The sequence below is a fragment of the Pipistrellus kuhlii genome, unplaced genomic scaffold, assembly GCF_014108245.1.
Source record: "Pipistrellus kuhlii isolate mPipKuh1 unplaced genomic scaffold, mPipKuh1.p scaffold_m20_p_6, whole genome shotgun sequence".
NCBI lineage: Eukaryota > Metazoa > Chordata > Mammalia > Chiroptera > Vespertilionidae > Pipistrellus > Pipistrellus kuhlii.
This window is the reverse complement of record NW_023425562.1, coordinates 47136407-47163108: the sequence shown is the minus strand read 5'-3', so window position 1 is coordinate 47163108 and position 26702 is coordinate 47136407. Positions and strand designations below refer to the sequence as shown.

Genomic DNA, 26702 nt, shown 5'->3' with positions numbered 1-26702 from the left:
CCAAACCTAACCAAAGCGGAACCCCTCGCTTTCTCTCTGAAACCCACTCTTGCCCAGTCTTCCTCATTTCAGTAAAAAGTGACTCCATTCTTCCAGGTGCTCAGGACAAACACCTGGAGTCCTGCTCGACTCTGCTCTCCCCCCACACCCTGTCCCTAAGCCATCAGTAGACCTCATTGGTGCTGCCTTCCAGCTGTTTCCAGAATCTAAAAACCCCACCACCTCCATGCTGGCCACCTGGCTGAGCCACCATCATCCTGAACTGCTTCTTCTGTCCTTGCTCCGTGTCAGCCTAATTTCAGCACAGAAGGCAGACTGATTCTATCAAAAAGTAATTCAGATCATGTGACTTTTCTGCTCAAAAGCTTGCTAAGGATTCTCATTTCTCTCAGAGCAAAACCCAACTTCCATGTGCCATTTAACCTCGCAGCCTCACCTCCACCACCCTCACCCACTCTGCTCCAGCCACTCTGACCCTCCTGACCCTGGGTCTCTGGGGGCCAAGCAGTGTCTGTTCCCTGTGCCTGGAACACTCTCTTGTGATCACAGCAAAGCTCAGCCCCTCGTCTTGTCCTTGCCCTAGCTCAAATGTCACTGTTTTAGGGGAATTGCCTAACGACCTCTTGTACTTGAACTGTGCAGTCCCACCTTCCTCATGCCCCTCACCCTCCTTTACACCATCCCACACCCTCACCTCCTAACAGTCTCCAAAATGTGTTCACGTACCAGCTGTCTCTTCCTGCCAGCACACATGCTTCCTAGGGTTTTTGTTCAGATATACTCCCAGCACCAAGAGCAGAGCCCTGCATACATAGGTATGTTAGAGATACCGTGATTGGATGACAAGTCACCTAGTTAACGAGGCCTCCTTGTGTATCAGCTGATTTTTGCCACTGCGTTTATCACCAACCGACACACTGCTTGTTAGAGGCCTCATTCTCTGTCTCTCCAAGCGAGCGTGTAAGCTCCAGGGGGGCAGGGACTTTGTCAGGTGGGGTTCAGTACGAGCCACCCCAAGATATGCCTCTGTGGTATGTGGATTGTTTTAAGCTAAAGGTAATTTTAGCTTCAGGCTCAAGAGAAACCCCAGTGCCTCCCTTTCACTACCTGGAAGAACTAGGGCCCTTGCCCATAATAAGAGATGGTCAGCGATAACCCTTCTGACCCACCAATGAGGCCAGGCAAACTCTCACTTACTAAACATCTGCCCTCATCTTCCTCAGTGACCCTGTGAAGCTCCCAAGGGGCATGACCTCATCCCTAGCTCAGGATGTCAGATTCTAGTATATCTTGGCTCCCTTTCTGTCTCTGAGCTTGACTCTCTCATGCTTGCGGGGGTTCCTATACATATATGCATTAAATTTGGTTTTCTCTTGTTAATCAGCCTCATGTCTATTTGATTATTAGACCAGCCAGAAGGACCTTGGGGTAAAGGAAAGTTTGTTCCTCCCCCACTGTTTTTCTCCTGGCTGTATCCAGAGCACCTAGACCGGTGCCTGGCACTATAAGAAATAGTTGGTAAGTAGTGAGAGGTTTTAGATTCTGGAAACAGAATCTACATGTTTGGTAAGTGAGTGGAAGGAAGGAAGAGAAAGGAAGGAGGGGTAGAGGCAGGAGGGAAGGGTAGGGGGAGGGACGACACAGTTAGAGAAATTCTCACTCCATATCATCAGGGTCACAGATGAGTGGCTTAAAAGAAAGAACAATTGGTTCTTCTGGTACAAAAGACATTCTGTCAGGAAGCAATGAAATAAGTAGGCATTCATTTAAAATCAATCCATTTGTGAGTTCCTTTAGTAAAAAAAAAAGGGGGGGGAGGGTAATATCTAGTCACGGTGGGAAAACAAGAAATAAACAATACCCTGGATTCCAATCAAAAGAATCATAAGTCACTGAATAATAATTGTTATCATTATTTCTGGCTGCTTTCTTCTGTGGTTCTCTGAATAACAAATTCAAAGGATTGGCTAATCTTGTGATTTGGCTTACCAAGTCAGGTGAACGCACTCTATGACTCAGTTCAATCTGAAGTCGATACTAAGGAAACAAAACTAACATCTGTGTTCAGTTGAATTATGGCCAATTACTCTTTTACCTCCATTGCGACTTCTTTGGAATTCGGCCTATAATCTTTAAAGGTAATGACTGTAATAATAATATCACTTCATATTCATACAGAGCCTTTCTACTAGAGCATTAATTAATCTTGGTATGCCATGTTAATTAGACCTCCGCCATTGTTGAAAGTGTTTCGCCACCTGGTTCCAACGCCTTCACCTTGCAGGCGGGAAACAGAGACATGAACAGGTTAAGATGTGTGGCCAAGGTCTCAAGGCCAGCGGGGAAGGAGGCAAGTCCTGTTCGGCAAGCCTGGGACACCACCCACACAGTTACCAACGGTTACTCAGTCTCCACCATTGGGGCAATAGAAAGAACTAGAAAACCAGTAAGATTATGCCCTCTCTTCCCTCTTCATACCTGTTCTCAGGGCTCATTCCACTTCTAACCAGGAGTCAGCTTGGTTCCCTAAAGTGATCAGAAGCAAATCACAGACACCCCTAATTGTTCTTGGCGAGAAGTGAGGGAGAAGTTGATCAGCTGGGACAGTGATCTAGGACATTTTCTGATGGGGAGTGTATGTTCATCTCTCCCTACCTCCTTCCCCAAAGATCAACAAGGCACTTCCCTGAGGAGCCTCTCGAAAGCAGCCCTCCCTGATGTTGTAAATACTGTCCTGCCCCAAGGCAAGTGGACAAACCAGACGGCTTCTTAGATCCCACTCCAGCCCTGCCGTTAGGCGACATGTTATCTTCCTTTCTCTCAAAGGTTTCCAACGGTTTCTTCAAGGTAACTACCTATTAAGTTGAGAGTAGAATCCACTGGCAGAAATTATGTAAGATTTCAATCTGTTGTGGATCAACTATCCTCCTGATTTCAAGTTGAACTTGAAAGTGAAATTCCACTGCCATTTGTTCTGTTCTGTGGGTGGAGTGGTATGTATGTATGTACACATTTGTAAATGAAAAGTTGAATGCTAGAAGGTTGACCAATAAACTGGTAATGGCTGATGTTTTTGGAAAGGGACACGGTACTAGGGTGAAGGGGGCAGTTACATTTACTATACACTTATATACTTTTGTACCTTTTGAAGGTTGTATCATTTGCATGTATTACTTATTCATAAAATTCAACTGAAAAACAAAGAAAAAATATGTGAAACAAAACTGAAGTTTGGAAGCTATTTTTGTTGGAGCCCTTCATACAAAAATAACAACTGACGATTCCACATCTTGGTTTACCTGTGATGCTAGACAACCATGGAGCTTACAAGCTGGATGGTGAGCTCCCCGGAGGAGGGAACATTTGCCTTAAGTCTCTGTTCCTGTATTAGTTATGTATTGCTGCATAACAAATTCCCCCAAATTTAGCAGCTTAAAACATAAGTGTGCTCTCAGTTTCAGTGGCTCGGGGTCTCTCTCAGGGCTACAGTCTGGTGTCAGCCAAGGCTGCAGCATCTGGCCCTAGCAGGTTTGGCTTGGTGGATAGAGCATCAGCCTGCAGACTGAAGGGTCCAGGGTTTGATTCCCAGTCCATGGCACATGCCCAGGGTTGCGGGCTCGATCCTTAGCAGGAATCGTGCAGGAGGCAGCTGATCCATGATTTTCTCTCATCATAGATGTTCCTCTCTCTCTCTCTCTCTCTCTCTCTCTCTCTCTCTCAAGAGAAAAAAAAAAAAAAAAAAAAGGCTTCAGCATCTGAAGGAAGATTCCCTTGCTTCCAAGCTCACTCACAGGGCTGTGGGCAGGATTGGGTTCTCAAGGGCTGTTGGGTTCCCGGCCATGCATGTTTCTCCATGGGGCAGCTCATAATATGGCAGCTGGCTTCTCTTAGAGCACACTTGCCTTGGAAGTGACTTCCCCTCCTATTTGCCACATTCTGTGCATCAGAACGCATCTCCAGGTCCAGCCATACTCCAGGAGAAAGGATATCCAGAAACAGAAGCAGCCAAAAATTATACTTAATGAGAATCCTGATATTTAACAGGATCCCAAATATGGTAAAAATCATTTGAGAAAGTTCCATTTGAAAAGTCATATGGAACAAGCATGAGAGCTTTAATGGTAAATGAAAACCAGAGAGACCTGTCTGCACGCAAAATAGCATCGTCCCAATGTGGTTCAGTGGTTGAGTGTCAACCTGTGTACCAGGAGGTCACAGTTCCATTCCCGGTCAGGGCACATGCCCAGGTTGTGGGCTGTATCCCAGGGTGGAGCGTGCAGGAGGCAGTTGATAGATGATTCTCTCTCATCATTGATGCTTCTCTCTCTCTCTCCCTCTCCTTTCCTCTCTGAAATCAATAAAAATATATTTATATATTAAAACAACAACAACACAGCATCAACAGATGCCAGATATCATGAGCACTCAGGGAGGGTCGGAGCTGGAGGCATCCAGGGAAAGCAAAAAGAAAATTCAAAGTTAACTTTTAAAATCAAAGTTGATCTGTTGTGCACACTTCTTAAATTTTAGCAACACTAGACATGATGTTTCTATCTTATTTTTTAATGATTAAATATCAATTCTTGTATTATGTAATAAGAGAGAAATGAAACACTCAGGAATAATGTTAAGCATTGTCTTTTTGCTAAGCCCATGTAGATCACTGTGGCATATAAATGTTAGAGTTCAAACGCTGAATAAATCAACTGACCTTGAAGGCCACATTGCTGATCCTCCTGTTTGATCCTTATGAATTTCAAATTTACAAGTGTATAAAAAACTGTATAAGATAGAAAAAAAATTTTAATCTGAAGTTGGAAATGTAAAGCAAACAAGGTATTTTCTCATCTTTTACTCACAGAAGTAAATCCTTAAAAGGATTAAGAGATATTCAACTGGTCCATTTCTTTAAAAAGTCCTTTGGCAGAAACCGGTTTGGCTCAGTGGATAGAGCGTCGGCCTGCGGACTGAAAGGTCCCGGGTTCGATTCCAGTCAAGGGCATGTACCTTGGTTGCGGGCACATCCTCAGTAGGGGGTGTGCAAGAGGTAGCTGATCCATGATTTTCTCTCTCATCGATGTTTCTAACTCTCTATCCCTCTCTCTTCCTCTCTGTAAAAAAATCAATAAAATATACAAAAAAAAAAGTCCTTTGAAAACAAAAATACAAGAGTTCACATTTACTCTGAACATGAGGAAGGCTTCATAGGATTTGCCCTGTGCATGGCTCCCTCTGGCCTGGCTCCCAAGCAGCTGTAAGGACATCCTGCTGTATGTTTGCATATAGTAACAGCTTCGGGAACTTAACAATTAAAAGTGTCAGATCTTATCATCTGCTGAACTATGGTAGGCTGGCTTCCAATTCAGGGCTGGGTTGGTGGGAGACCAAGAAAAAAAAAAACTCCTCAGAAAGTGTGTGTGTGTGTGTGTGTGTGTGTGTGTGTGTGTGTGTGTAATGGTCGCAATTACATCGGAATATAGATTTTCAAAAGCTTGACAATCCTACTCCGGGTCAGAGAAATTACTTAATTTAAATTCTCACATACTCTAGTCCTGATGGGCAGCTCAGTAGTTTAGAGCATTGTACTGATATGCCAAGGTCAGGATACATACAAGAATCAATCAATGAATGCATAAATAAGTAGAATAACCAGCCCCCCCCCCTTTCTCTCTCCCTCCCTCTCTAAAATTTTTTTTTAAATAAAAATAAAAAATCAATAATCAGATATACTTGCCTAATCCTTACATTTTACAGTGCTAAAAATTTCTTCTTTTAAAAAAATCATTTTTATTGATTTTAGAGAGGGGAAGGAAGAGGAAGAGGTGGAAATATTAATGAGAGTAAAACATCGATTGCTATCTCCTGAATGCCCCTCACTGGGGATCAAACCCACCACCCAGGCATGTGCCCTCACCAGGAATTGAACCATGACCCCCTGGTTCATAGGTCAAGGCTCAACCACTACGTCACACCAGCCAGGACCTAACTATCTCCTAAATGGCTTTGGCTGAGGGGTTGCCTGATGGAAATAATAAAGTCCATAATCTGTGAAAAATGTATTTCTTCTGTGAACAGTTTTATCCTGAGAAAGATGAGGTTTCACACTTCCTTTTTCCTTCTGTATTCCAGAACACTCACGCCTGCTCCTCACCCTAGCCGATTAGGAAATGTTTCTAAGTGGTCAGGAATCCAGGCTCAGCAGCAAGGTCCCTGATTCCATCTTCATTTGGACAGAAGACAACATCCTCGTCTCAGCAATGCGTGTATATGTGTGGCTGGCCAATGCTAGCTCTCAAACAGGGCTGTGTTTACATCAACCAGCTGTTTAAAATTCATAAAAGCAGAACCACTGTTGGTCAGATGTGAGCAATCTCCACAACACCAGAAAGTAGGCCTTAACTGCTGGTCAGTCTACATCAGAATCTTTTGGGGAACTACAGAGAAACCAAAGGGACTAACACAGGCATCTCTACTTTCTCATTTTCTTGAGGTGAATAAGAAGCATAGCAGTAATTGGGTTACTGGTCTAGGCTGAAGTGGAAATATGAATTTCTGTTCTTGCCAATAAATAGATTACTCTGATCACATTCTTTACTCTTTATTCTTGAGACTGTCCCACACCTGTCTGGAGAGCTTTGAGAGTCTTGATAATACTACCATGTAGATGAACAGCCCCTATTTGAGAGCTCTGAGGATTGTTAGAGAACGTTTCCAAATTTTCCATTTTCACAAGATGAATCTGGAGTTCAGAAAGGATAGGGGAGGTGAAGGATAGGAAAGGATGCCGTGCCTCAGCATCCCTATCTGTAAAGTAGTGATTATTATAGTAATTCAATTATCAAACAATTATTGCATGCCCACTAGGTAACAGATGCTTGGGATGAATAAAATATGATGGCCCTCTTCTCACGGGGAGAGAACTTGTAACACAGGATTATTATAGTTCAATATGATAAGTGCCAGGAAAGGGTGATGTGTTCCCGCTTTGGTAGAAATTTGGAGAAGCCATACGGGAAGAGTTGGGGAGGCACTCCAGGCCAGAAGGATGTTAAATACAAACAATGAAGAATTGTGTTCCCTGGAGAAAGGGCAGAATGGGGCAAAGGTGCCTGCCCTCTCTCTTTGGAATTCTTGTGGTAATAAGATATTTCGTGTGATGGTGCTTTGTAATTGGCAAATCCCTGCACAGATGTGAGCGTGAGGTTAAGTGACTTGATCAAGGCCACCTCCAGCCAATGCATTACAGACTCCAGTCCGATGTCTGAGTTACTCCACTCATTCAGTTAAATCACTTCTCCCATATGTTCAAATCCAGACATTTCCCTAAACCCAAGTGAATTTTTGATACACTAAAGGCACCTCAAAGAGGTCCAATTCCTACCTTCCAAACAGCAGTTCTCTGCCTTGACTATGCATTAGAATCACCCCAGATGTAACCCTGTTGGGTACAGAATCTCTAGGTGGGGCTCAGGCATGAGTATATTTGATGCTGCCCAAGTATTTCTCATGTGAAGCCAAGTTTGAGAACCTCATTTATTGCAAAGCCAAGAAGGGGCTACACACTCCCACACACAGGAAATTCCTCGGTCCTCTCTGCTTTATACATCTTAAAGAAGCCTCCAGGCAACATGAGATCCATGTGTTTTCAGTCCGGATTGTAAATATGTTTTTTTATAGGAAAACAGATTTACTCCCTGAATGATGACTGGCCTGGATAAATATTATGCTGTCTTTTCTGAAGAAATTCAAGTTAACGAGTGGGGGTTGCCCAGAAGTATGACAAGAGACAGACTGTCCAGACTTAAAATGCTATGCAGAGAGGCCATAAAATAGATAACGTGCAGAATCTAGGAGAGAGGGTGCACCTGAAGGAATGCAGGCAGGGTGGCTAAGATGATACAGAGGTGGATCTCCATTTAATGAAAATACTAACAGCTTCTTGTGGTCCTTGGAAACTGATGACAGGCATGCAGCAGGGAGGACTCAAAACAACTTTTCTTCTTCTTTTTTTTTTATCCTCACCCAAAAATATTTTTCCATTGATTTTTTTTGAGAGACAGTGGAGGGAAGAGGGAGAATGAGAGACAGAGAGAGAAAAACATAGATGTGAGAGAGACACATCAATTGGTCGTCTCCAGTGCCCAACCGCCCAGGGCCAGGGATGAAGCCTGCAACTGAGGTACAGGCCCTTGACTGAGAATCAAACCCTCCATTGGTCCGTGTGCCGACACTCTCACTGTTGTGCCATACCTGCCAGGGCAACAACTCTATTTTTTGTTTCCATTTCCTTTAATAATATAAGAAGGTCCATCTATAATAATAAAAGCATAATATGCTAATTAGACTGAACAGCCACGCGACTTTTTGGACATCATTCTGGACAAAGCCATGGCAGTGGAGACCAAGACAGAGGCAGTTAGGGGTGATCAGGCAGGCAGGCAGGCCAGCAGTTAGAAGTCAGCAGTCCAAGATTGGGAGAGGGATGTCTGACTGCCAGTTTAGGCTTGATCCCCAACAGTTGGACATCCCCAGAGGGGTCCCAGATTCTGAGAGGGTGCAGGCCAGACTGAGGCACCTCCAATGCACAAATTTTGTGCACCAAGCTTCTAGTGTAAAATAAGAACTTTAAAGATAACAAATAGCCTGGCTGGTGTGGCTCAGTGGTTGAACATTGGCCCATAAACCAGAAGGTTGAGGTTTGATTCCCAGTCAGGGCACATGCCCGGGTTGCAGGCTTGATCCCCAGTAGGCGGCATACAGCTGGCAGCCAATCGATGTTTCTCTCTCATCTATGTTTCTGTTCTCTATCCTCCTCCCTCCATCTCTCTAAAATTTAAAAAAATCTATTTAAAAAAAATAAAGATATTAAATATGCCTGATAGGTGCAGCCTAAAATGAAGTCATAAAATTCTTGCTTACATGATTCACAAAAGAAAATGTAAAAAAAAAAAATTAAATATTGGGGAAAAGACAGAAGCTATCTCCTTGACCATATATCAAAAGGGCAGGTGATGACAGAGCTGATGTCCTTTCAACAGCATGGCTGGTCTTCCATGTCCTGTGTCTTTGCTACGCAAAGTGAAGTCTGCAGACCAGCAGCATGTATAGCATCAAGAGCTTGTGAGAATTACAAAACATCACCACCTGCTAAACCCGGGATCTACATTTTCACAAGATCCATCAGGAGACTGCCATGCAATTTTGTTTTAGAAGGGACTGAGGGACACTGTGGAAGAAGCCACTTTCTGGAAGGTTCCTGGCATCCCTATGGGGGCATGATCAGAGGCCAGATTTTCTTTAATTTCAAGTATTAACCTCACCTCAGTTGGAACATCTTATTTCCCAAGTCTGAAGAACCCCAAATCATTCTTCATGCTTGCTCTCCAATGCAACGCCTTCTTGGAAAGCTTCCTGAACACCCCAAACTGAGTCAGTAACTTCCTTCTCTGTGTTCCCAGAGCCTCATAGCTTCAGGCTCGTCCCCATTCAGTCACTCACCCACTTTTGCTAAGTAACAAGGTCCAAGAACTTGCTTATTCTCTTCTGAAATCTTACTGAAGAAACAAAAGTCCTAGAGTTTATTTGATCAGACTAAGGTGGGTTCTTTTTATCAAATACAGCCACTTCGAAGACTTCTCTCATAGATCATCCTCTATAATAAAAGCCCAGTGACCAAAAGGCAGAACAACAAGAATGACCAATTGACCAGTCGCTATGATGCACACTGACCACCAGGGGGCAGATGCTCAACATCCTGGTGGTCAGTGCACTATCAGAGTGGAAGTGCTTCTTGGCTGACCAGGATGAGCTGCTGCTCCCACTGTGAACCTCGGGCCAATGGGAAGGAATCGGGCTATGATGGTAGCCTCCTCACCCCAGGGTCCTCCTCCTCACTCCCTGCTGCCTCCTCCAGGCACCAACAGGCTGCACAGAGCTGACCCTGGAGGCGGGGAGGCAGGTCCATGGCTGCTGAAGGACTGAGGCCTATTCTGCCACCTCTTGGTGCTATTGTCTCTGGGCCTGGACTGGAACCGGGTCTCCTGGACAGGTGAGTGCTCTGGCTCCACCTAATATGCTGGACCATGGAACAGCTGCTCAGAGGGCAGGTCCATAGCTGCTTGGCTGACCGGGATGAGCAGTGCTCCCACAGCGGGCTGATCCTCACATGCCATGCCCACACCAGTGCATGAATCCCATGCACCCGGCCTCTAGTCTTTTAATAATGGCAGCTAAAGCCAGGGCCTGGAAGTGAGGGGAAGGCATGCTTCTGGCTCCCTGACTTACTCTGAGGAACAGCTACTACAATTTAAGCACTGCCTGGGACCAGGGCTGTTTTAGCCAACCTTAAAAAGCTGCTCTTCTCACCAAGCTCACAGCCTAGTCTAGTCCAAACAGACAAACAGACCAGCAATGACAATGCGTTTAGGAATGGCACCCCTGGACCCACATTGGTCCTGCTTCTCGCCTCCTTAGGGTGAGGTCACTAAGGAATCCTAACCCATCTTTCCCTGCGTTGGCCAGACACTACCTTGGGATCCTTCTCATCAAAAAACCTCTAGGCCTGTGTCTCTCAACCTGGAGCCACCCTCAGAGGCCCCTGGAAGGTGTATTCAGACCCAGGTTGCTGGGTCCTACCCGCAGTTTCTGATTCAGTGAGTCTCAATGGGGCACCAGTTATGCCCATGCTGCTGGTGCAGGAAAACCAGTGTCTAGGCCACTATTAATACTCAGGCCGAGGTGGCACATGAAATAAAAGCCAGTTACTGTTTCTGGAATGGCATCATCTGAGCTGGGACAGGGATGGGACAGACAGGTACCAGAACAAGGGAGGGGCCCCTCACTTGACCTGGGAGGGAAGGAGGGAGGAAAGGAGGGAGGGAGGGAGGGACTGAAGGAGGGTAGGACTGAGGGAGGGAGATGTCCTGGACATCTTCCAGGAGGAGGTAGCACCTGGTCAGCAGATAGAGGCGGGTGGGGAAGGAGAGCCAATGCTCAGAGACAGAGGGAACACACCTTGCTGGAGCCTATACAAACATATCACGTTGTATATTATATACAAGGGACTTGACCTTCTACAAATTTGGGAGGTCCTGGAACCAATTCCCTGCAGATACCAAGGATGACTGTATTTCACTGTCATCCTTCTTCCTTTTGTACCAAATGCTTGCCTCTTGGTACAACAGCCCGAGCTTTAGAAGAGTGAATCCCAATGCCAGGATTATGAAATTATAACCCTGAATATCACTCCTAAGAATATGTGCAAATGTGGGGTGTTCAGATAGCCTAAAGATGGTGCCTGCAACAGTCCAGAAAAATGAACAAATAAAAAATTTCAGGGTCACCTTTTAAATAGAAACTGATTGGGACAGAGAGAAGGACCCAGCAAACCGAACACAAAGAGGGATGTTAGAGCTGGGAATTTCGCTGATTATCTTCTAAACTCAGTCCCTTCCTTTCCATAATGAAATGTGTTCTAGAGGTTCATGAAAAATAGGAACCTCCCCCCTCACATGTTAAAGGAAGTTTTAAAAAATCAAGAGTTGCTTGAGTACAAAGGAGAGATACTATCATCACTGTCTAGTAAGAAAGGTTAAAATACAGCCTGATATGGAAGATAACATTACCTTTGAACACATTGGAACAGAAAAATGATCTGTAACAACTTAGAGCTTAGTCAGACACACTAAAGAATACAGAGACTGCCAACAGGAAGTTAGAGGAGAAATATTACTTAGAAGATGCGAAGCACTCACATATAAAACATTGAAGACAATAAATATTATGACAGTCATATTAAATTCAAAGGGTACTCTGGACTGGAGATCATTGCACAATGCCTAAGACAACGTAGCAAACAAAATTTTTTTTAAAAAAATCAATCTTTATTGTTCATATTATTACAAAGGTTCCTCATTTCTTCCTCCCTCCACCAGGTTCCCACCTCACCCCCCATTGTCCTCATCCATAGGTGCACAGTTTATGTTCAATCTCTTCCTGCATCCACCACTCCCCCTTCCCCCCCTCCCCCCCACCCAGAACTGTCAGTCCACTCCCCTCCCATATCGCCGACTCTACTACAATCAACAGCTAATATTGTTCATCAGGTTTTTCAATCTCCTTTTGTTGTTGTTTTAATTAATAAACTCTTACACTTCTAAGAATAAATTTTAAAATCTAATAATTTTAAACCTTGTTTTTTTCTGCCCTGGGAATTGAGAAGCAAACTTGTTTACATGTAAACTTGCCCTTAGGCTATCAAAAGGTGTAGCCATTCAAATGTAAATGAACACATTGTTTAAAGATAGCTGCTGGTTGGAATTGGACTACCTGTTCTGGGTGTGAAGGTCTTACCCTCCCCTTTCTCCATTAAAATTAAGGAGTTAGCTTTAAAACCTCTTTTTGACAAGAGACCTTAAACTTTCAGAACTTTAAATTTTTCAGATAGTAAATCAGTTACTTAGCATTTTCTCAAATCAATAATACCTCCACATGCCCAAGGATACACTTCACACAAAAGACATTTCCAAATAGATCACCAGCCTCATCCAGACCCCACACAAGGCACTCACAGATCAACACCCCAGTGCTATACTAACTCAACACATCCAGATCTAAGCCTCATCACTTGATTCAGTAGACCCTCAAGTTCCCCCAAAAGTTTCCAGCCATGTCTGAGAGGCAGCCCTGGGGCGTGGGCAGGAGAGGAGTGAGCTGTTCTGGGCCTGGCTGCTCTGGGCCTGGCCTCTGTCGCTCTGGTCCGCTCCACAACCAGCTGCTCTCACTCCCGGCCTGGCTGCTGCTACTCCGGGCCTGGCTGTTACCTACCCGGCTGCTTTGGGCCCGGCCGCTCCCGACCTGGCTGCTAGCAAACAAAATTTTAATAGCAAGCAAAATGTACTTCAGTTCTTATAACCTTTATATTGCCTTGTCCTGTGCCAAGTGCAATTGAAGCCATATTATATGTACTGGTTTCCTTACATCAAATGCAGAGGAACTTACATGTAAGAAGACATGACTTCATCAAGTGAGTATTAAGAGCCAGTCCAGAGCACTGAGGCTGGGCAGTCCAGGGCACAGTGCTGATTTCCTCCTCTTATTCTCCCTTGGTCTTTGCCATGAGTTTCTTTTCCAAAACTGGCTTTTAGTGCCTCGCTGATTGCAGTTTTACAAATTTTCAACTTAAAAAAAAGGAGTCTTGTCATTAAAAATGCCCTAACTTGTGTCAGACCTCCAGGATCAAGAACATGAATGTTGGTTTTATTTTTTCTAAAGATTTAGACTCTCTCAAAATGGAGGGGGGGAAACCATTATAGTAAAAAGGCCTCATTGGAAACTTTATAAACCTCCGAAAGGAACCATCGTGTCAACATAAAAATATTTTCTAAATGTGAATATATGGAATGATCAAAACAGAACCTATTGCATTTATCTGCCATCAGAAAAGCACGTTTCATTGCCTTTAGCCTGCAGTGCCTGAAATTTACATCACGTACAGTTAAAACTGAATTTTATGGCCAACGAGACCACAAAAAGTCATGGAATTACATCAGAAGGGTAACCTGTAAAACAGCAGGGCCTTGATCTGAAGCACAAAGAAATAGGAGCTTAGAAAATGAACTGAAGGTGATCACTGAAGTGAATTTTGGAAGTGTTTGAGTCCAATCCAGGCCACTGACCACACACCCACACCCTGCTTTCCCTCATCTGTTCCATGGGAATAGTATCTGTCCTAATAGCTTCCAGATGAGAAAAATTTTAAGTAGCCAATCAACAATAAGCATTGTTATTGCCAGCCAAGGCCAGAGAACTGGAGAATGAGTTGGCCAGATTTAACATCTCTGAACTCAAGTCCTGTTCCCCAGTACCAGACTGCTGTTTATTACAAATCATAAATATTCATTCGAGAGCAAGAGAATGACACCACACAGTCATTTTGAGAAACTAGGAAAATCAACCCTCCTTCCACCCCATTCCCAAATTTCAAAAACTTGCATGAATGATCCAGGAATAGTCAAGTGGAGCTTAAATACACAGCCCTATGTTCCAGATGTTCATTCCTGAATAGTGTTGCCAAATGAAATACAAGATACACAGGCAAATTTGAATTTTCAGTAAGTAATACATAATTTTAGTGTATGTTCCAAGTACGGCATGGGACATACTTATGTTAAAACAGTATTTATTTATCTGAGATTCAAGTTTAACTACCCTCTATTTTTATTTGCTAATCTATTTCTGGATCATCTGTACTGTTTTTCCAACCATCAGCTGTGAGGTTCTAGAAAGAACCCTCACCTTGAGAGTGTAGAAACCTGAGTTCAATTTGTGATTTTATTGATTACTAGTTCTGAGACCTCAGGCAAGTTCTAGTTCCTTCACTTACAAGAAGAGGCCAATACAAACCACAGGACTGAGTGGGTAAATGCTACGTGTGGAAAGTTCAGTATTCCGCTAACAGAGGCAACACCATTTTGTCGTATCACCCTATACACACTATTAGAAAGAGCACTTTGGTTTTAAGGTGAGGCCACACAAGCCAATTCAAGTCCCCTATTTCCCAAGAGAAATTCCCTAACTTCAGAGAGTTCCCATTGAAGGCAAACTGGCCATCTCCTGAATCTGCTAAACATTTTGCTCGGTGTATGGAGGGCCTGCCTATAGGATGACCTGAACCAGCTCTCCATTGTCCTCTTCCTCCAGAAAGAAGAGCTTGTGTATTTGCACAAGTATTTTTATGGTTCAAATGTAAGTGCTTTATTGCTCAATAACAGCTGAATGTGTAATTTCACAATAATAGTCAAAATTTAAAGGCTGTCCCTGTAGAGTTCCTCAAACCCAATTCCATCCTCTGTGAGGTTTCATGTCTCCAGCCAAGACTTCTGAATCTGTCCAAGCTTGATCTCTGGCCACTTCTAGGTGTCCAGCAATTGGAACTGAATGTGACCAAAGCTAAATCCTTAATCCTCCAGTCTCAACCTCCATCTCTGACACCATTATCTTTAGCTGCTTGTGTTAGAAACTTGGAAATCACTTGATACTTCCCTTCTCTGATATCCTCAATCTGATGTAGTTCCAAGACCAAGATTCCCATTTTAATTCTAAAATGCAGCTCCTACTCTGTTTCTTATTACACTCCTGTCACCCTGGCCCAACCCCACCATCTCTCAGGGGCACAGTAGTCACCTGATGGTCTTGGCCCTGCCCCCAATCCATTCCACATCATTGCTGAGTTATACACTGAAACCAGAAATCACATCTGGTCCCACTGCTTAAAAAATATATTAATGGCTCCCTATCAGGTTGGTCCCTGCCTACACCCCAGGCTTCTTGGCCCCACGATTACTCCTTCTCACAGTTCCAAGGTCACAGCACCGAGCTCTGTCCACAGGGTCTCTGCACATGCTGTTCCCATTGGTTGGGCCAGGGAACCCCTGACTGGTTCCTTTTCATTCTTCAGGTCTTAACTTAAGTATAATTTCCTCCAAGAGACCCTCCTGAGCTTTGTGTGTGTGTAGCAAGATATATATATATATATATATATATATATATATATATATATATATATATGACATGAAATTTACCATTTTAAAACATTTTAAGTGTACAGTCAGTGGTAATAAGAAATTCACATTGTCATGCAACCATCACCACCATCCATCTCCAGAACTTTTTCATCATCCCAAACTGAAACTCTGTGCCCATAAAGCATTACTTCTCCATCCCTCCTCCTATTGGCCCTGGTAATCCCTATTCTACTTTTTGTCTCTGTAAATTAAAAAAAATAAATATATATATATATATATATATATATATATATATATATATTTTATTGATTTCAGACAGGAAGGGAGAGGGAGAGATAAAAATACCAATGATGAGAAAGAACCATTGATTGGCTGCCTCCTGTACACTCCATAGTGGGGATTGAGCCTGCAATCAGGCATGTGCCCTTGAAATCAAACTTGGGACCCTTTCAATTACAGGTCGACACTCTATCCCCTGAGCCAAATTGGCTAGGGCTGTCTCTGTAAATTTGACTATTCTAAGTACCTCACATTAGTGGAATTATATAATATTTGTTCTTGTATCTGGCTTATTTTACTCAGCATTGTTTTCAAGGCTCATCCCTGCTGGGTCAGAATTTCCTTCTTTTTAAAGACTAGATGATATTCCATTGTATGGATACCCAACAATTTGTTTATCTGTTCACCCCTCAAAAGCCATCTCATTTTTCTCAGAGCATTTTAAAGTAAGCTCTTGTTATTATCTTACTAATGTCTCATTTTCTTTTCAGTGCTTCTCATAGATCATAATTCTAATATCAGCTTGTTTCATATCTCTTTTGTTCAACATTTTATTATCTACACCTATCACCCCACTCCTAACAACCTTGTAAGTTCCACAATGGGGAGGAGCATGTCTGTTTTGTTCATCCCTGTATTAATCACCAGTTCCCGACACGGCCTGGAGTGTAATAGGTAATTAATAAATAATTGTTGAATCATTGAATGAAAGAAAATCATTAGGCCACCAGGAAGCCAACCAGCCTGTGTTCCCTGGCAAATTCCACGGACTTTGTATTCAACTGTGAAAGAGAACAATTTAATGCGTGCACACACACGCACAGACACCTTTAGTTCACTGGGCACCACCAACGCCCTTTGTAACATGGAAGTCAGGCTATTTGTGATGGGCACACAGCTCCATGGGCCATGTTCTTTTCCAGAATGCATCATGTGCAAAAGTAACTTGCATCTTCGGCAATATAGAGAAATCAAGGAGGCACTGATTAATGCTACAACATGAATGAACCTTGAAAACATTATGCTAAGCCAGGCAAACACAAAAGACCACATATTGTATGATGCCATTTACATTAAATGTACAGAACAGGCAGATCCACAGAGTCAGAGAGCAGAGGAGAGGCTGCCAGGAGCTGCGGGCAGAACAGAACACGGGTGACGGCTAACGGGCACAGGATATCTTTTGGAGTGTGATGAAAATTTCTTAAAATACATTCTGGTGATGGATGTACAACTCTGTAAATGTACTAAAAACCATGGACTTGTACTCTTTAAAAAGATGAATTGTATGGAATAAGAACTATATCTCTGTAAATATGGGGGGCTACCTCTTTGATAGTTGGGAAATTTGCCTTCTCAACGCATGCAGAGCAGGCGAGGAAGGGAGCAGGGCCCGGCCAGCACCTGCTAGACCAGTGGTCGGCAAACTGCGGCTTGCCAGCCACATGTGGCTCATGAGCCGTATTTTGCCGCTCTGTTGACTAATGAGTTTGCTGACCATTCTGATAGACCATCCTCCAAACCGTCTTCCCTCCGATACAAGTAGAGGCCGCTGCTTCATGTACACCATCTCCATCCCCACCACAGTAGGAAGACATGCGCTGATGTTAAGCACAGTTTAAGTTCTCTGAACCACTCAAAACCTTATATAAATATATGCATTTCTGACAAGCCTCTTTGTAACCTACAGTGAGTGATCTGAACGCTGCCCATTGAGTTTACAAACTCAGATTTCCATGTACAGCCCAGGCTCTGCCAAGAGAGTTATCTTTGGTTTTTCTTTCTCTCACATCCCATATCCAAGCTGTCTGGAAATTTTGTTGGCTCTACCTTTACATATATACATCCACAGCCTTCTCTCTCAGACACCTCACCCAGGTGAGTCCACACCTCCAGAATGGCCATTTACCTGGGAGCCCTCCGCCGGCCTGATCTCCACCTAGAACCAGATGGACCCTTTGAAAGTGCAAGTCAGATCACAGATCACGCTGCTCCAACGGGCAGTGTCCTGCACTGATTCTTCCACCCCCACCCACTTTGCATAGAGTCAAAGCCAAAGTCCTTTGGGAACCCCCCAGAGGGGACTCCTTACCTCTCTGCTCTTGTCTTTTCTTCTCCCTCCTTTCCCAACTCAGAGGCACCAGGAACAGCATCAGACTTCATCATAGGAGCCAGGCACTCCCAGGTTGGGGCCTCTGCACCAAGATCTGTCCCCTCTGCCAGGGACACCTTCATGATCACCCTCGTCCTGGTGCAGTCTTTGCTCACATACCACGGCCTCCACTCTACAGCTACATCCTACTCCCTCGCCTCCTCCCCATCCCCTTTACCCTCTTCAGTGGTATCTTCTTATCCCTAAGCACTTATCCTCAAGCACCACATAATCTACCTCTTATCTTCCTTCTCCCCTCTCTAGAATGTGAGCTCCCTGAGGGCAGGCTCTTCAGGCTTGACTCACTGAGAGGCTCCAAGTGCCTGCCTGACACACAGGATGTGCTTTCTAAGTATCTGCTGGCTGTCCAGCTGGCTGGGGAAGTGAGTGAGGCCTGCTTGTTTCAGAATTTGTAAGGCTAAGGAGGAGGGTCTCCGATGGAGAAACATGAAGTTCTCCAGGAGAAGCTACAAGTTTATTTCTTTAGCAATTCAAGACAGAACTCAGGAAACGAAACCAATAGTTACCGTATTTTTCGGACCATAAGACGCTCCGGACCATAAGACGCACCAGTTTTTAGAGAAGGGAAATGAAGAAAAAAAGATTCTGAAACAAATAGTGTCCTAAAATATTTTATGTGCATTAAAACCCAACATCACAGTCATAAACACATGTAATCAACCCTGTAAAGTAAACAGCAGCATTTAGAACCATTTTAGAGCCGGGCAAGCACACAGAGACCACACAGAGCCGGGCAAGTAAAAAAACTTTTTTTTAAAGTATATGTGTAGGCTATATTTGGACCATAAGACGCAGGGACTTTTCCCCCCCACTTCTGGGGGCAAAAAAGTGCGTCTTATGGTCCGAAAAATACGGTAACTAAGAGTTAGGGCCTGGGCAAACTTTCTTCAGCTTTCAAGAGTGTTGGTCTGAGTAATCTCAAAGACACATTGGAATTTTTGCCATGTTTTTCTATGTAATGGGAGGAGCCTAAGGCTGCTAAAAAAATTTCAATGATCTTAATTAAGTTAGCTAAACAAAGTATCAAAGCTGAGAGCTGAGCCATGTCAGCCCCAACATCCTTTTTTTGTGGCTGCGACGGGCACAGGATAGGAAGGTGTAATAATAGCCAAGGATGGTGGTGTTTGCTAATATTAAACATGAAAAATCCTTATGTTTGCTCATTTTCAGGGCACAGTCTGAGCATAAACTCAGACGAGAGTCTATTGTTCTCTAGAAAATTCAAAGATGTCTTTAACGCAGACTGACATCCCATCATTAAAGAAAGGCCTCTGGTTTCATCTTGCTATGCATACAAGCGCCTTCTCACACAGATGCAACCTTCGATCATCCAGCCATCCTACAGTCTGCGACTGACCTTTGACCTTAAAGCTGATTTTGAAAACCATGGGTTCTGCCCTAAGGTAGAAAAATCTGACTTTTAATCATCCAATTTTTCAAACATTTAAATAATCAGTTTTCCTCACATTCTAAACCACCCCACCACCATCACCACTACCAAAATAATTTTTTTTAAAAATCCAAGTTATTTCTGGAGGAAAGTTAAGGATTTTTCCCCCTCCACTACAGAATGTCCTTCCTAGAAGGCAGTTGTGGTCTGCAGAGGTCTCCCAAGCTTCATGCCCACTCTGGCACCAAGCATGGTGGCAGCCACACCGCAGGCAACTGGGTGATGGAATGCCAAAGGACTACCGGCTTCATAAGAGCAGCAGCCAGGGAAAAGGAGAAGCGTGTGGCTGCCTTACACGTGTCTTCACACTCTCATCCTCCCCGAAGCTTCCTGAATTCTTATCTCCAGGATGTTTTGAAATATGTTATACACCAGATGTCTCTGCCCATCTTAACTACTTTCTATGAAAGATAAGTCTCACAAAACTGGATAAGATCTCAACTACCACCGTGAACAGACTCATATGCCCATGTTTTAGCAGCACTATTCACAATAGCCAAAAGGCAGACTACACCCCAAGTGTTCATTGACGGACGAACAGGTAGACAAAACATACCATGTATATACAGTGGAATGTTAGTCTGGAAAAGTGGAAGGAAATTCTGACATAGGCTATGACAGGGATGAACCTTGAAAACATGATGCTGAGCAAAATAAGCCATTCACAAAAGACAAATACCCGCATTGCATGATGCCACTGAGACCGGTTTATGGTACCTTAGAATAGCCAAATTCACAGAGACAAACAGAACAGAGGTTATCAGGGGCGGTAGGGAAGGAGAAAGAGGGAGTTACTGCTGAATGATTACAGAGTTCCAGGTGGGGATGGTGAAAATGTTCTAGAGATGGACAGTGGCAATAATTGCATGATACTGTGAATGGGATTAATGGCACCGAATTCCCACTTTAACATGGCAAATTTCATGAACATTTTACCACAATTAACACAACACCCATAAATTTCTGCCCTCAGGTGAGATCATGAGGAAGCTCCTCTCCTCCCAGAGTTATTCTGGTTCCAAAAACAGAGGATAGATTTTCACTTAATTCTCACAATCTCTGCACTCTGATAAAACCCACACACTATTCTCCTTGTTCATCACAAATTCTAGAGGCTTAGAGGCCCACACAAGCTCTTAGTGCCTGGCTTAAAGGCCCTCACGTTTGTGTCCACATGAAACCTGACCCATCCATATTCTCATTTTAAAGCACCCACCTCAAATGGTGATCTGTTTTCTTATAGAGAACACTGGACATTTTTTTCTGGGTCCACCAGTCATATACAGATCTCAGAGAATGGTGGTGTGAGTTCACTGTGTCCCAAGAAGACAGAGGAAGGGTTTGTGTACAAGTCACACTGCACTTTGTAAAATCAATAGGCACCCAACCCATGGAAACTTCCGGAGACTGTGTGAGGGGAATTCTGGGAGCCTGAGAAGTTCCAATGAGGATATTCCAGCTCAACTCGATATGAGTAAAGGTTAAAAAACTGATTTCAAACACGGCCTGCGCTAAATCAAACAAACCTCAACTCTGGTGAACAAAAGCCACTCAGCAAAGAGACAAAGCCATAAACGGCAGCCCTGTAAATATCGACCTGCGCTACCAACCAAAGGTCAGGGGACACATGCACTCAGTGCAGAAGTGCCAGGCTTCTCCCGTCCCGTTGGGCAGGTGGCTGTCACCACTGAAGGACTGCCCCAGAACAAGGGGGACTTCTGTCCTCCCCCGAAGGCAGTGGGCTTCCCACCTTGACCCTCCACGGCTTCCAGGCCCAGCTCTCCTTTAGTAGATGCACATTCACTAGATTTGGAAACTGGTCGTGAAACAGAGCTCAGAGCTGGAAGTGGCTTGGACCACCCTCCAGAGTCTAAGCCAAGGCAACCCTTTCTCCATGCAAGAACAAAGTCCAGGGCAGGGAGAGAGAGAACATCTGATCCACTTTCCTGCTGAAGAAGTACAAGAACACACACCTCAGACCTTCTGAAAACCTCACAGGCTTCCAGAAGCAAGGAGGTAATTTAGAGTGTAGTGCCTGGAGAAGATGCTCAAGCCATTTTAAAAACTAATGACTGAATGAATGAGATAGAACCAAGGGTCCCTGTCATTAGCAACACTTACCAGGGACCATCTCTAAGAAACCACATGGAGGGCACAGATCCTATAAAAATACTCAAGGTTTAGAAATTCTGAATTTATATATATATTTTATGGGAAGAATAGATATATACTTAAATGAATATAGAGGCTGAGGGAGAAGAAAGACAGACCGGAAGGAGGGGATGAAAGAGACACAGCAGTACTCAGGAGCCCCAAGGGCCTCCACTGTGGAGGAGGAGCACCCAGGTGAGAGCACCCAGGGGCCACGTGCCTGTGACTGGGTGGGCATGTCCCTAGGTCACTGAGCACCCTTGTCCTTCGTGTCACCCTGGGACGCCCGTGCTCCAGAACCTCACCCCTATTCTAGGGTGAGAGCAATATCTGGCGTGAATAAGCACCTATGTTTGGTAAATAAAGACTAACAGAGTGACTCCTGGTTCCTCACAGTGTAGGAGAAAGGGGTTTGATAAGGGAGCAATAAATATTTACTGAGTGATAGTAACAACACAACAGCAATGCCTGCTCTTTATTGAGCTGTGTGCTAAACCTTTTTAATTAATTCTTTCATTTGGAATTCATCATACAACCGTGTGAGGCAGTAACTGCTGCTGTTCCATGTTACAGGTAAGGAAACTGAAACTAGAGGGAGGGATTAAGTCGCTTACTCTAGGTTTTGATGAGGCCTGTATTCCAGGCTAGGTCAAAGGAATCCAGATTGTGTGACACACCTGTATTTACCACTGCCTCTGGGCTCAGTATACACTGCAATCAGTTACCAAACATCCTAGCCCCCATTGGGCATGGTTTTGGCAACAATTTACTTAAAAGTGCAATGCATTGCCCTGATGGAGTGGCTCAGCTGGTTGAGCATCATCAAGTGCACCGAAAGGCTGCTGGTTCCATTCTGGCTCAGAGCACATACCTGGGTTGTGGGTTCAGTCCACAGTTGGAGTATGCACAGAAGGCAACCGGTTGATATTTCCGTTTCTCTCTCTCTCTCTTCCCCCTTCCCGCCCCCCCCCCCCCTCTCCTCTAAGTATGTCCTCAGGTGAGGACTAACAAAAATAATAAATTAAAAAATAAAAGTAAAAGTGCAGTGTATTTTAGAAGTACTAAGATACTTATGTGTTCCTGAATGACCAGATAGTAAAACTTTGTCTTCTAAGAATACAAAAGAGAAATAAAGTGTGAGTGTGCACATGTGTATGTATATGTGTGTGTGTGTGTGTGTGTGTGTGTGTGTGTGTGCACGCTTCTCCATAATGCCTGGCCTTCAGGGACACAGGACCTCAGAGATCTTAGACTGCATTATTTTTAGCTCAAACATGAATGGGAATTCAGGAATAACACAGTTAACAGAATAAAAAAAGGACAAGTTATCTTTTTTTGTATTATTAAAACTATTCTGGCAGCAAATTAATTTTTTCTTATCTTAACAAGTAACATAACACCTACAGGCATGACTACAATTAATCTAATTGAATGTTGCCAACAAACAGGCTTTAAAACTCACAAGATTCCTAAAGACACCATAAGTAAAAAACTTCCCAGGAGATTAATCTAGAAGCAGATTTTAAAATAGCTTAAGAAACTTTAACGGCACGTCTCTTTAGAGATACAGGTTATGAATGAACCCCATAGAACTTGTTCTGGTGCCTAAAAAGCAAGTTCCTCTGCATTCATAAGAGCATAGGCTTCATTTATAATGACTGAAACTAGAGAGCAACGGTAACTAGTAGATTAAAATATCTCTGAGGCAGATTCTAAGGATCATCTGGATTCTGTGAGTGTTGTTTATTGAAAAACAAAATGGAATTCATATTAATAAGGCAATAAATCATTAAAAACACCCCTAAATACCTGGGCATCACACCACTTTAAAAAACATGTTTAATAAAGAAAATAAGAAAACAACATTCAAACCTTTGCCATGTACAAGAGACTTTCATCTGTTCTCATTAATTTTCTCAATTACCCAAACACCTTGCTATCTTTTTTACCTCAGGAAAAGAGTAAACTGAGGTTCAGAAAATTTAGGAATTCACCTAAGGTTATACAATTAAAAAAGTAAATAAATATATTAAAAATAAATTGTAGCTGAAGCCGGTTTGGCTCAGTGAATAGAGCGCTGGCCTGCGGACTGAAAGGTCCCAGGTTCGATTCCGGTCAAGGGCATGTACCTTGGTTTCGGGCACATCCCCAGTTGGGGGTGTGCAGGAGGCAGATGATCGATATTTCTAACTCTCCATCGATATTTCTAACTCTCTATCCCTCTCTCTTTCCCTATGTAAAAAAAATCAATAAAATATATTAAAAAATAAATTGTAAAAATTAAATACAACTTAAAGTAAGGAAAAGAATCAAAGTCTGTGGGAATTTAAATACACATGCTTTCCAGTATTCCTTGCTTGAGAAGGAAGGAAGGAAAAAGGAAAGAAAGGACTGCAGACAGACAGGGAAAGTAATGGTTAGGGTCATTAGGGCTAAGATCCCAGAGCCTGCAATCCAGGTAACACATGGCACTAATCCTAAACCTGACTTACACCTGCAGGCTTCTTTTTGATGAGCCATTTGCTTTACCAAATCATTACTTTAAAGCACATGTGTCAAACACAAGGCCCGCGGGCCAAATCCGTCCCGCCAGGCCTTGCAATGTGGCCCTCACCGCGCTGTCATCACTGCACTCCGCTGCGTTTCCATCACAATGACAGTTTATGACTGTTCAGTAAACCATTCGGCCCGCGATTTAGGCTGGATTTTAGATTTTGGCCCCTTCTCTGATTGAGTTCGACACCCCTACTTTAAAGCCTCAGTTTAAAAACAAAGCAAGCCCGGCCAGCCGGTGTGCTCAGTGGTTGAGTGTCCACCGATGAACCAGGCAGTCACAGTTTTCAATCCCCAGTACAGTACAAGGTGTGCAGGAAGCAGCCGAGGAAGGCTTCTCTCCTCACTGATCTTTCTATTTCTCCCTCCCTCTCCTTTCCTCTTTGAAATCAATAAAAGTGTATTTAAAAACAACAACCACCTCCTTCTAATTCTATCAGTAACCAACAGGTAATACGTACACACCTGTATGCATTTTCCTGTAAATAAAACCAGGTGGAAAGCTTGAATGCCGAAGGTAGCCACCCCTGCTCTCACACAGATGGCACTTGTGTTCAATAGCATTGAGTCTCATGAATCCTGTTTGACCTTTAGTAACAGACAAAGAATCACTAAAACTTGCCAAAGCCCCAACCAATGGGACTCTTAAATGAAGAAAGCCTCCACTACGTAGTGAAAACCAGTAGGAGAATTCAAAGGGGTCATTGCAGGCGGGCCGGCTTCGCCCCAGACAGTCACCAGCAAATAACGATTCATCATGCTTGGCACAGTATATACAATTATAATGAGTTTTAATAAGGCCTGCAACAATAGGAGTTCATGAATGGCATTTTAGTTCTAACACAAAAGGACTCTCGAGACAGGGAAAATGAGAACTTCTACTTCAGGCTTTGTGTTGTTTCCTCTTTTTATAGTCGCTCGTATTTACTATCACCGCAGACTTGATCACACATCACTTTTTAGTTTTTGCTCCTAAAAACTGCTGCCCTGGGCCCATAACCTACTGCGTGGCAGGCGGATGCTCAAGCACTCCGCCTGTGGTGTGTCCTTTCATTCTCAAGGAGTGAGACAGACCTTGGAAGGCAATGGAGCCGGGAAGATGGGAGAGACTCCCTTCTCCCGCCAGCAGGGCGGGCGGTTTCCGGGAAGGGAACCCGGGGGCGTCCAGAGCTACCCAAGTGCTTGCAGCCCGCCAGGGGCGGCGCGGGCAGGCGGAGAGGGTTGGGTCCGGTCGGGTAGGGTCGAGGGGGGCTCACTGGGTGGAAATGTGGCCAGCTTCCCCTTACTTGCGCTAGTCAACCCTGCTCCCCCGTTCTGGACCCTCGTCTTCAGCTGTCATGGATCTGCATTTCGAGTGTCCCCCAACGCAAGGACCATGAGCGCACACCCGCTAAGATAAGTTGTCCGGGGACCATTCAAGCTTTTTTTCCACTTGGGGAGGAGTGGGGGGCCGGGGAAGTGAAAACACTAGCCATTCTCTGCAAGCCCCTCACCCCCAACAAGTTGTCCCTCCGCACACCTAAAACGAGGTGACACGGCTGGGCACCAAACTGGGAAAAGTAGATGAGCAGTAGTGGGGTCATGCGAGCCGGCGGATGCCACCCTACCATCACCGGGGAAAGGGACTTTTATTTCCCCCACCACCTCCCAGGCTGCGTAAAGGCGCACGAAACGGGAGCGGTGGGCGCCTGGTCCAGCGGCAGGCGCGGTGCCTGCGCCCTCACCATCCTTCTTCGCAGGTGCGGCCAGGTACATAGGGCCCTCAGGAGTGTTTGGACGAGTTGACATCGATTCCCAAAGGGGGCTCCAGCAGAACCCCCAGAGGGGCAGCAGACATGGCAGGGAAGCCAGCGGCACGTCCCGGGGACCCGCAAGCCCCACCGAGCCTGACCCTCCGAGCTTCACCCTGGGCATGTGTGTTACCAGGGAGCGAAGGACCCACACCCTTCCCGCGAGTTCCCTCTCTTCCCAACAGGTGAAAACCCCATGGACCTCTCCGCAGAGCTGTCTGCCCGTCCAGCTGAGCCTCCCCATCTCCGGGGCCGCAGAGGCTCCCGCACCCTCACCCAGGTCCCACGCCAGAGGACTCCGGAGCCCGAGGCTGCTGCCACCGCATCCCGGATCCCCCAGAGAACGCCGGCCCCGGGACAGGGGGAAGACCCACGGGGAGGACGGGGTGGGGAGAGGTCCGAGGCCCCCCCGACGCCGCGCCCCTACCTACCTGGCGCTCGCTGGGCCCCGGCTGGGGCATCCGCCGGGGGCGCGCCTCTCCGGCGATCGCTGCGCACCTGGCCCCGCCGCCCGCCGGCCCCAGCTCCGCCGCCGACTTAGCGCTTCATGGCGCGCGGGGCTGGCCCGGGGCCCCGGGAAGCTCGTCCAGTTGGCGGCGGCTCCCCCGGCTCTCGCGGCTCGCCAATGGCTCCTCGCCTCTCCCCGCCCCGCGGCCCTGCGCCCTCCCTCCGCGGCCGCCCTTTTTCTCCCCGCTCCCCGCGACCGGCCAAACTGGTTCCTCCGCTCCGGCTAGGTGCCTCCCGTCTCCCTCCGGCTGCCACGGCCGCGGAGCAGGGCGAGG

The 26702-nt window shown here is 45.0% G+C and overlaps 1 protein-coding gene across 2 annotated transcripts in view; it reads right to left on the bottom strand.

The window, feature by feature from the left end:
- Positions 1 to 26662, bottom strand: part of ATP8B1 (ATPase phospholipid transporting 8B1) — a 109071-nt gene extending 82409 nt beyond the window's left edge. Inside the window, exon 1 of one of the 2 annotated variants that reach the window (XM_036419461.2) lies at positions 26352 to 26662. The gene's annotated coding sequence lies outside the window, so the exon portion shown is untranslated. Of the gene's footprint in view, positions 1 to 24595; positions 24619 to 26351 lie in introns of those variants that run through there. The other variant, XM_036419463.2, reaches the window with a different exon arrangement.
- Between the last annotated feature and the right edge of the window lie 40 nt (positions 26663 to 26702).